The sequence below is a fragment of the Macrobrachium rosenbergii genome, chromosome 5 (assembly GCF_040412425.1).
Source record: "Macrobrachium rosenbergii isolate ZJJX-2024 chromosome 5, ASM4041242v1, whole genome shotgun sequence".
Taxonomy (NCBI): Eukaryota; Metazoa; Arthropoda; class Malacostraca; order Decapoda; family Palaemonidae; genus Macrobrachium; species Macrobrachium rosenbergii.
This window is the reverse complement of record NC_089745.1, coordinates 61,151,534-61,164,141: the sequence shown is the minus strand read 5'-3', so window position 1 is coordinate 61,164,141 and position 12,608 is coordinate 61,151,534.

Genomic DNA, 12,608 nt, shown 5'->3' with positions numbered 1-12,608 from the left:
GTATATAACTCATTATAATAAATTATTTAAGGTCACTTTTTCAAAAGGTTCAGCTCCTTCTCCTTTGTCTGCCTTCCAACCTTCTTACAGTCATTCCAGTCCCATACTTTGTATTTAAGAACCTCCTGAACCGACTGCAGTTCATAAACAGCTGACTTATCTTAGTTGGCCTAACTGATTGTGGAAATGTAACTTTTTCCAATTTGGCCCTAGTGCAAGATGACAACACTCTGAACTTGCATGTGTTTTCTGAAGGCAAAAAAACTAAAGGGAAAGCATATCCCAGCATGTGGATAGCACTGAGAATCACTATCACCACACTGGCAACTGTGGCAAAATACTGGCGAAGTGGATCCAGACTCAAGCCGATTAAAACTTATTTGAGATCTACAATGCCTCAATGGACCGGCATAATAAATATTAATCAGGAAGTGTCTAAAACAAATTTTATTTGATGAAACCATAGATGCCTCTTTGCTAGGAAGTCAAGACGCACTGAAGTATCTAAAACATTGGAGATGTTAGTGTATTTATTGTTTAAGACTAATCTTGTTTGCACATTGTGTTCTTGTTTTAAAGAGTTTGTTACTGAATAGGGCCATAACTAAACAGGAAAAAAAAAGCATAAAATGCTCCATTTTCTGAAACTTTATATTTTGATTTTTACTTTTCATTGCACTGTTTTACATTGCTTTTTAGATTTTGCCATTTTTTCCATAACATCTGCACAACACCAGGTGTTTACTTTACACTATTATTAATGGGAATTAGGTAAATAGTTTGTATTTTTTCTTCAGGTTGTTGTGCTGCAGTGATGCATTTAAAATAAATATATGTTACATGTTGCATTTTTTTTTTACCAAAGTCCACTCTAGCCTAGGGCACCAAATAACCCTTAGCCGTGCCCTGACTACTTATATAAATTGTATAATTTCTGTAATACTATTGCAACAAGCTGCTTTGTTTGCCACTCATTCCTCATGCACCTATACAGAACATGAGCAGGTACCCAACAAGAGCCCACCCTGATATGCTTGTGAGGTGGTACAGGAGGGCCCGCCAATCATGAATTTCTTGTACTAGGTGGTGAAAGGGCAGCAGCTGTTTTAAATGAAAATAAAGACTATTTGTGTCAGAATATATGATAAACTTGCAAAATCTTTCCTTATTAAAAACAGATTTTAAAGTTGACAGGGCAGTGTAGGTAATTTCTTCTTGATTACATCATTCCTACTACTGCACAGTCAACTCCATCTTCTGACTTAAAGCCATGTTACTGTAAATGCTTGGTCTCGGTGCTGAGGGAAAGCTGCATGTGCACTGGAAGCTGGCGAAAAGAGTATGCTTCTTGCACGCCCCTTCATCGACATCCACAAGCCATCAACTTTTTCTCCTACAATGAGTAGGCCAGCAGTCATATCCCACCACTCAGCTGGTTTCAAATACAATGCAAAAAGAAACAAGTTACTAGAACCTCTGAAAACAAAAGAGAACACTGGAAGTGTAGATTAAGGCAGGTAATGAAGAGGGATAGGGTTAGAGGAGTCCACTAAGATAGTAGGGTTGGAGGTCACTTATCTATTACCTACCCTAAATCAAGTATCACATTCACCACAGCTTTTTCATGATCAATGCCATCCCAGTTACATCAACGAAAGAAGAGGGAAATAGGAAATTTATAGAAGTAAAACGGGATACTGTTCCCTTATGTTAAGTTGGGAACCCACAGCAGAGACACATGGGCCCAATAGTGCATACAGTCTCCGCAGCAGATCCCCTCTACATGTCCCCATCTCATCGAGGAATTGGGATCAGGTGGCAACCACAGAGAAGAGAGAGCAAGGGAAGGATATGGATTGGGGAGAAAAAGACTCTCCAATAAGTGAGGAAGCCAGAAGGGAAGTAACCAACCTATGCTCTGTTCTAATCAGTTGCCCAATGTCCGCTGGAAATTTCTTCCTGCAACTAAGAAATTTCTTTATCTGTATGTCTGATGACTCCTCTAATTCCTCACACCTGGTTAAAACACTCTGACCCCTACAAATGTCACAAGTAGAATGCTATCTACTTCTGCTGAATACATCCCATTTCCAGAGTTTGCAGACCCTAATACTGTACTGTATTTGTATTTACTGTTATTTGCTTTCAGTTGAAAACATTCCTAAACAAAGCAAAAAGTTTTTAAATATTCATGAAACAGTGTTACAGCCAAAATCCTTAATGTCCAGCAGCACCTATCACTATATAAGCAAAAGAATTTTGACAAGACCTAAAACATCTGAGACCCTCCTGGTAGAAAAGAGGTGAATTAGACAGTCCATCCAGGTTCAGCGAAAGGTTCTTTCTTTTCTGAATGCTGACTGCACCTGACCAACAAGAAGATGTGCTATCTTTAACAAATGAGCAAGATTCATCTCAATTAATACCAGTGAAGATGGCCTATCAATTACTTATATGGGGTTGCTGTTTTCACCATAAATCACAGAGTTGCCTCCAGGGTGCTGTACCATGTAGGCTACATGCCAATCTTCATTACTCACTGGGTGGGGCGGATCCTAACTGTCCATTAATCTGAGGTGCCACTGTATTACTGCATGCAACAAATGACCACTGCCCACAGTTAACAAACATACTGCTGTCTTATCTTTTGCTTTTCTTTTGGGAAGATGTATTAATGTGTCTAACTGCCGAAAATCTCAATACCATCACTGGGGAGATGGAATAACACCTTTCACTTTTCTCTAGGAAGATTTATTTATGTGCCATATGCTTGGCACATAACACTGAGATAGATGGAATATCATCCCATGGTTTTCTTTAGGTAGATGTATTTGTGCCATACACTTGGCAATAACATTACTGAGGGGATGGAATATACAGCCTTACTTTTTTAATCTTGGAGTCAATTATAGTTTAAAATTTTTATTAGTAAATTATTCCTTTTAACAGACAATACATCAGTATGTGCCCTTTGCAAAACTTAATTTTTGGTGAATTATATTGAAACTGATTTACTTTTATGAAGTAAGCAGTTAGCTTTGTTACGTCACTGACTGTCTTCAGATCTTTAAATTAGCCGTTAGATAATGCTTGTATATGTACCCATTAACAGTGCCCTGCTACTCAAAAGACAACATTTTGGTTGACTGTATAAACCCAAAACTACCTGTCTAAATCACAATAAGTGTCAAAGATGTACCAATGGAGGAGGAGGAAGAGGAGGATGGTTCAATCAAAATCTGGTCCTTTTCCCAAATAACTCTTACATCTACCTAAATCAAAACCTCAGATCAGATTCAAATGTCACCCTAGCTCAGACACAATGATGGCAACAAGGAAGATTTTTAGAAAAAACTTGTACAAACATAAAATATAATCAAGTTTTATAAATGAATACTCTGACTTAGCTGATCATTTCAATTTAGCTAATAAATGAACACTTAAGAGCCTTTGATGAATGAAAAATAATAACTCATACACAGTACTTTTACAGGTGAAGAATTAATGAATTACAATTGCCTACTGTAAATCTCAACTTTCAATGCTATGGTGCCTGATGGATGTGACATGAGCATGAATAGGTCACTAGCAACACGATGCATGACTGCAAGTGGGAATACAAGCTTAATAAAACAGGAGAATGAATTCACTGCATAAATTTAAATGAAACCCTTATAAGGACGTGCTGTCACTTGAAAGGCTTTCAGAGCTGAATGAAGACATGTATGGATGTAAGGAAGATACTTTTGAGGGGTAGACCTATCCACATGGATAAAAAGATCTTTGTTTTCTGCACTTTGGATGGCTTGGCCCTCATGATCTTTTTAGAGAGGCAATAGTTTGTCATTCTTTATCCAAACACATTTGTATAACATACCATATTTGGAGAATGTAATCTTATATAAGAATGGTTATAATAGGTGGTTCAACAGCTCAGGACTATTTTGGTGAGTAAGAAACTCATCATATCCAAAGTTCAGTTCCACTGACAGTTCTTAGACATAACTCTTAGATATGCTGTTGCTGCACTACTTGTTCCACAACAGACTGATAAAGTAACAGAGAGAAAAATTATTAGCTAGCAAAATGATAAAGTCATTTATAATCATCATTTTAAATGGATACCATCACGCAATGATCATACTAATTTACATTTTTCTGAACAATCAATAAACATCAATTCTGTATACTCAATTAACCCAGGAAGGGAGACATCAAAATCACTTCAGTACCAACATTGATGACAGAATACAATAATTCCAAATACATGGAAAAACTCTTTAAAAATCAAGGTTTTATTAAACTAAATAATGTAATACTGTACTCCTTATGGGCTACAAAAATATGCAGCAGAGACATTTCTTTCTCTGCAATAACAGGAAATTTAATACACTTTTTAAACAGAGTACTGTAAAGCTTCATCCTGTTTTTTCACCTAAATACTGTATTAGGTGAAGGAGGTAACTGGATTGTCTGGTTTTACACTGTTGAAGATTTAGGAGTAATTTACATGGTATTTTTTATCAAATATGTGAGCAAGGTAGGTGACCTTGCCAAGCAACATTGCCACATTTTTTATTTTTGCCATTCAGATAAGGCAACAATCAAAAGAAAAAAGCAGTCTCATTAAATAAAATGACAATGCCCTTCTGTATATCATTTTGCCTACTGCATTAAAATCAATGCTTCTTGTCTTTACAAATTTCTTATAAACCTATATAAGAATGAAGGGTTATGAAATTAAAAGACAAATTTTAAAATTAATTTGTATTTTTCATAGCTAAAAACCTGCAGTCTTAAAAATTAGGATAACTACTACAAGTCCCAGCTGGAAACAGTAAAAAAACAATAGAACTGCTTATGCAAGGAATTGGTGGGCATCAAAATCAGTCATGGGGAAGAGTGAGAAGAGGCCAGCAACCTAATCTCAACTCGGACATAGTTATTTTCTTCCAGACCAGGGTTAACTGACAGAGGGTGGCTAGACTTGTAAAATGGGCAGTAATGTTAGAACCACAGGATGTTAAAAGAAAAATACAAATTACTTTTAAACATTTGTCATTTGTTCAGGCGGAACAAAACCTGGGTCTTAACATTTGGATAGACTACTTTTTGGACCATTATTGTCATTATTATTAAAAATTATTAAAACAGGTTAAACAAACCACTGAGCTGGCTATCAGCTCTCATAGGGCTGGCCTGAAAGATTTGGATGAAATGACAGGTCTAGGCCAGAGGCCTAGCAGTGGAACAAAGAGTCATTCTGTATGGTGAAGAATGAATGAAAATGAAATTAAAACTTTCACAGCATACACTCTCACTGGAAACACACCCACACAATAAATACATGTATACGTCATGCTTCCATTTGTACTCATTAAAAAGGTATACAGTATCAAAATTCAGAATACATGATGTAAAATTTTTCAAATTTTAGTAGTTTTAAATTCATTAGACACCTGTTTTTGTATTTTTTATTATTTACTTTATTTTTATATTTTATAAATTAAATCACAGCTCCTCATGAACATTAAAATTAGTATTACTGAAAATGTAGAAGATTCTGACAAAATTTCTTGTATTGATCTAATTCCAAAATTTGATAATCGCTGCAGGTTATATTTGACATTCACACAATACATGCTTGACTGTTATCAGCACTTTGCAATCTGGGCATGGGAAGGAGGGCCACATGGACTGTTCATTAAGTGTCCATGTGTCAAACGAGTATGGCCTATTCAAGGCACATCAGAATTACTTGTGTTTGTCTCTCTTTGACATGATGAACTCCATTTTCCAACTGTGGATTTTATCTGTTTTAATTTTATTTTCATGTTCTTCCTTCTATATATTTGCCATTCACTTACAATGATTGTTTTATATAATCCTATACAGTCACTAAAGGGATGTCTACATTTACTCTGTCATGTGGACCGTTTCTTTAGCTGTTTATCAGCCTCTTCACTTCCTTTAATCCCTACTTGAATATATTTCAATTTTTTTCCATTATTATACAATTTATGGAGTGAAAACTTAATTTGTTGTACAAAATTATTTTTTAAATTCTAACTGGATGAATAGCACTTCTGGAGTTGCTTATAAATCACAAAATTATTAAATGAGGCCTCTAATTATTTTTATGGCTGACGCTGTTGCACACAACTCAGCTGTAAATACTGAGGCATTATCTGGTAGAGAGAACTGATACGTTTGTCTTGGGATACCGCAGCATATCCCACTCCACATTGTGACTTAGATCTGTCATGTATATTGTGCCATGTGGACCTTTTTCAGATTATATGTTCTACTGCATGTTGTCTATGGTGTTCTTGGGTATATGAGCAACTTTTTGATAAATATTTTAAGTGTGGTACAAATTCTCATTTTATTCACTGTCCAAGAAGGAGTAATTTACTATTAAAGGTAACTATTTATATTTAGCGACATCAAACAATCTTCTAACTCTTAATTCGAAAGGGGATGGATGATTGTTTGTAAACACATCTTAATCCACATAATTTTTGGTTGGGGAATCATTTGTCTGAATTCTCAGAGCACTCTTCAGTGTTACTAGCTCTTTATGAAGAGAGAGTTAGTTCGCCACATTCAACATGTAAAGATGACGGTGATGATGATCTAAAGGTTCATTATGAAGTGGGTCTAAAGTTTTTTTAACATTGCCTCTGATGCCGAGCCATACATTTCGCTTCATATTCAATGATAGACAGCACGTTGCTTTATACAGTTGCACAGTAAGAGTATCGCTCCCCAACTACTGTTTGATAGTTTTTACTTAGGTTTAATGCTCTTACATTTTGAATTCATGTATGATATGTGGGCTTTCCAGTTCAAGTGAGTATCAAATACTGATCCAAAATTTTCCTTTGGCCAACTGGTATGGAATGATTTCTGATTTTTAAATATTTCTTTTTCACCTTTTTTCCACTTTTTTACTTTTTATAAAACATTACTGCTTGAGTCCCATTCATCTAGAAAATTTAAAAGCCTATGGATAAGGCCCATTCATCTAAAATATCATAGTTTTATTAAAGATTTGCTCTGCATGTTTTATGCGATGTTGAATAATGTATGGCAAAAATTATCCACATACAAGTTACTTTTAATTCGGGGACTGGTAGATTATTACTGATATCATTTATTTTTAAGTGAACAGTGGGCAAAATCACTATACATTGCTACCCTTCCTAGGTACATTACTTTGTGTGAAATGTAAAGTGAACAATACACCACTCAATTCTTACTTGAAAAGTGCAATTTGTCAGAAAGTTTTGATAAACCTAGGTAAATGTCCACAGATGCTGTTTTTATGCAATGTTTTTAATACTGCATATCCTTGTAGTATCATATGCCTTTTCAATGTCAAAAAAGACAACTACAGTAATTTGTTTTACAAACCACTCTTGTATGTGGTCTTCCAAGTTAGACAGAGAATCCAGTGTAGATTTGTTACATTGTGACCCAAACTGAGTAGGAGTCAAAATTTTATTTTCAAATGTGCCATGTTAGTTGAGCACATTACCATTTTTTTCTAGTAATTTGCATAAACAACTTGTTAAAGAAATTGGTCTCATAATTGCTTACATTACTGTCTTCTTTTCCAGTTGAGGATAGGAATAATTATAGCTTTTTACGCCATTCATCAGGTTATAAATTTTGTAGCCATAAGTGGTTATAAACTGTATAAGTATGACTTCTACAAGGTGCTAAATGGCAATCATTTCAAACAAATATTGTCCTCCAGGGAAGATCTATTGCTGTTCAACAGAGCAAATTCTAACTCTTCCATAATAAATTTTCTATTACAATATATATCTTCTATTATTTAAAATTTATTGTTATTAATTCTATACTATTTTTCTTGTGGAAATGCTCATCTAAATTCTTGTCCTACTTACTTGTACTAAATTTTCCTATCACACAGCTTATTTCTTTGGATCAAGTATTCTTTTCCCATCTTTTATTATGGCATGTCTAGGTGCTTTTAACAAAGGTACCATCTATTTCCTGCATTTTTCCCATATTTTTTTGTATGACCATATTATCAGAGAGATCTGATACATATTTCCTCCATGAAATGACTCTTCCTGAATCTACTTTCTTTAAATTTTGCAGATATTTTGTTATAGAGATGTTTTAATGTACCAGTTTAATACTAATAATAGTAAGTTTTTTTTAAACTTCCTTCTAATATAGTTAATGTTTTATTTACTTTACTGAACTCTATTCAAATTATCTAATTGTCTTCCAATTTGGTGTTTTATTTTATTAATTTGTTAGTTTTTGAGACCCCATGGACTTTGTGTTTTGTTGGATGAGATTTTCATTTGGTATTGCTTTTATCAGGCAGCATTTTTAATAAAATTAACAAAAACTTATTAGTTTCATTATGGTTATTTAAATATTCAAAATGGTGGGATATTCCTAGTGTAGAATCCATATCGTTCCCAATCTGCTTTATAAATGTTATATTGAGGACATGTTTAAGGGATTATTTTGTAATAATGAAGTGTATTGGGAAATGATCACTGGTACAAGTCATCAATCATTCCAATGCAGTCTATCAGTCTATTATGTTGTACAGAGTTAGAGTCAATTGAAGAAAATGTTCCATGTGTTTTTTTGAAAAATATGTGCTGATTTACGCTGTTATCATTTATACAGCACATGTTTGAATCTGTTATTCTATTTACTTCTGCCTCTATTTGAGGTTGCATAATTACAGTCTCATATTGGGTTGTGCGATTAAATCACCTACTACTAATGTAGGTTCTTTGGCATTATTTATAAAAGGATTTTGACAAAGGAAAAATCTATTTCTGAGGAGGGCCGTGTCACCGGTGAAATAAATCCATTCAGCACTTATTTCTAGGTAATTCCGTTGCTAGATACCAGAGAAAAGCTAAATGTAAAGCTGGGTTACTACCCCCAGAGCGACTCAAGAAATGGAGTCGTACGAAGGGACGCTGCAAACAACCTTAAATAATGCCTGCAGTGCACCACATAAGGTGCATTGACGGCACTAACCCCCAACGGGCTCAGAATTAGTATTAACATGGAAAATCGTTTGTAGACAATCCAAAATGGCTGCTCTGTTCTGGAGGCTGAAATGTCGTGTTGCCTTCTGACTGGGGCTTCTTCAGGAAACGAAAACGACTGACATTTTGATCTCGTCCAATGTGCGAAACTGAGAGGAAACCTGATGTGACGCTCAGGCACAAGCTGTAGCGTCGAGGTCACTCATTTTAAATAAAACAAAAAAGCCTGCACTTCCTACAACAAAACGACGAGAGGCGCCAATAGACAATTCAGTTCATATAAGTATTAGGATTTTCCAGGCAACAGCAATATCGAGGATTTTGCTAACACCTGTGCACTGCCCTCCTTGTTCAGTCTCCACATGCCTCCCACAGCCCAGTGGATAACGCATTGTGTACATGATCCAAATCACAACAAACATCATACATACAAATATACATGTACATACATATATAAATACATATGTACACACTATTTATTGGTCACATCACTTCATTTTATTTATTAATCATTTCCTTCATGAATTCCTCATTACTAACATAATTTATTTTCTTCCATTAGCTGAATGGCCTTGTTGGCCCCAGTGCCTGAGCTTTGCCTAAATATCCTTCCCATCCATCCATCATCCATTCGATGTGGATGTTATCGGTTTAATGGGTTCCTTAAACAGGATGGATACTCTCCCTCGGACCCGACGTTGTTCGACAATCATCGCCGGTGTCAATGGGCCTAGCCTATCAGGCGAACATTTCGGCCGGATGTACAGCTTTCTTTGGGAAGAAAAGGAGGGACTTCTTTCTGAACCATCTGCCTCCGCATTATCCGGACATTCACAAGAGGGCTCTGTTGAGGGCGCCATTGGTGCTCAGCAACAGTCTTTTCAGGGAAGAAGATGTAGTGTCTATGGTAAATTTTGTTTCCTCTTCATCGGTTGTCGAGTCACAACAAGCAATGATTAGGGTGACAGCGCAGAACGCCAGATCACCGAGAGGTTCCAGGATGACATCGCCATCTAAGCGGACTCGTTCCAAATCTCCAATTAGGTCCCCCAAGAAAGTCCGTTTCTCATTCAAGTCTTCAGTTCCTGCTTCGGATCCGAAACCTTCTGTCCTTAAGAATGGTTTTCGGAAGTAGGAGACATTCCCCTTGTCTGCACCAGTAGGAGGTTGCCTAGCTCCATTCTGGGAAACCTGGAAGGAGTGTGGCGCGGAGAGTTGGGTAGTGGAGGTGTTAAGGAGGGGGTACAGAGTCCCTTTTTACTCTCTTCCTCCTCTATCCAACTCACTGGTTCATCTTCCTAGTTATTCCCCTTCTTCTATCAGGGGAATAACTTTGGCAGCAGAAGTCCGAGCCCTTTTAGAGAAGGGAGCATTAGAACCCGCCCCTTCCTCCCCAGGGTTTTACAGCCGGATTTTTGTGGCACCAAGTCGGGAGGATCTTGGAGACCCATAATAGATCTCTCGAGTCTCAACTGGTTCATCATCTCCCCAAAGTTCCATATGGAAACTTCACAGTCGGTGCTGTGGTCGGTCCGGAGAGACGACTGGATGATTTCAGTGGACCTCAAGGACGCATATCTCCAGGTTCCGGTTCATTCAGAATCTCGGAAGTTCCTTCGCTTCTCGGGTCCAACTGGAACATTTCAGTTCAGAGTCCTCTGCTTCGGTCTGACCACAGCACCTCAGGTTTTTACGAGGGTGATGTCTCCTATATCAGACATAATGCATCATTGGGGTTTCAGAATGAGGCGCTATCTCGACGATTGGTTAGTTCAGGCTTCGTCAGTAGACGAAGTTTTGAAGGCGAGGAACTTCTTACTAAACTTATGTCAGAAGTTTGGAATTCAAATCAACTTGGAAAAGAGTTCATTAATTCCAGCTCAGACAAAGACGTATTTGGGAATAACAATTCAGACGCGTCTTTTTAGGGCTTTCCCGACGGAGGAACGAGTCTTGGCAATTCTGAGCCAACTGGAAACATTCCTATCAAACAAATCAACCTGTGAGCCTATGGAAGAGCTTGCTGGGCAGAATGGCATCCCTCTCACTCCTAATTCCAGGGTCTCGTCTCTGGATGCATTCTCTTCAGTCATGTCTCAGGAATTGCTGGGACTTTCGGGAAGAGAACGTGTTCATAGTCTGGGACGATTCTTGCCTGAAGGATCTTCGGTGGTGGTCAGAAGAATATCATTTGATCATCGGCGTGAGATTGGACTCCCCCCTTCCAGACGTTCATCTGTACACAGATGCCTCAGATCAGGGTTGGGAGCAACCCTGGAGGAATGTCAGGCCAGGGGCCTTTGGATGGGTCTGGATCGGAAGGAGTCCATCAACCACAGAGAACTAAGAGCGGTAGAAGAGGCTCTAGGTTGCTTCAGTAGATCAAATAAGCAACAAGACTGTAGCTTCTTTCTCATGACACAATGTAACAGCAGTGTCATACCTCGAAGAAGGAGGGGGACAAATTGCAAAGAATTAAACCAAATCGCATAGAGAATTCTCTGCTGGTGCGAGATCCACAGGGTTACTCTCATTCCCCAGTTTGTGTTGGGAAAACTCAATGTCTTGGCAGACGCCCTAAGCCGATTGCAAGAAGTTCTGGGAGGAGAATGGACACTAGTGCAGGAGAAAGTTCAACTTCTATTGAAGAAATGGCCAGCAACGATAGACCTATTCGCTACAAGCTAAATTTTCGCCTCCCAGTATATTTCTCCCCGGTAGAAGATCCCATGTCTTTTGGAACGGACGCCATGCTGCACTCTTGGAACGACATGCAAACGTATGCATTCCCTCCATTCGAAATGATTCAGCAAGTGCTGATGAAGCTCAGGAACTCGAACAACACCCAAATGACGTTGATTTGCCCTTTCTGGCCCCAAAGACCTTGGTTTCCGGACCTTCTGGATTTGCTGACAGATGTTCCGGTATTCCTTCCAGAGAGGAAAGATCTCAGACAGCCACACTTCCATCACTTCCACCGGAACCTCCGCGTGCTGAAGCGAGCTGCATGGAGACTGTCCAGCGAGCGGCACGTCATGCCAGACTCTCTAAAGCAGTGGCTTTCGCCAACTGTCTTGCTGTCTGAGAAGATCAACCAGGAAACTGTATCAGGCCAAGTGGGCAGTTTACGCAGTTGGTGCGGAACCAAGGTCATCGTATTTCACTTCCAACAGTAGCGAAAGTAGCGGACTTTCTCCTCTTTCTTAGGAGGGAAAAGAAACTATCGTACTCTGATCACAGGTTACTGAATCGATGCTTAGTAGTACATTCCGTTTCCATCTTCTGGAATTAGCGACCAGCAGAATCCTTCCACGATCTTCTGGTCTTTTTAAGATAGAACGCCCAGTTCTTCCAGCCGGCACCATCATGGGGGATTTAAGCGGTGGTATTAGGTCTCCTTAGATCGTCAGCATACGAGCCATTAGAATCACTGTCGTTAAGGCAATTGACAAAAAGGTATTGTTTTTGGTTGTGCTGGCCACAGCTAAAAGAGTAGGAGAAATCCGGGCTGTTTCAAGAACTGTATCCTTCTGAGGGAAAGATATTTTTCTG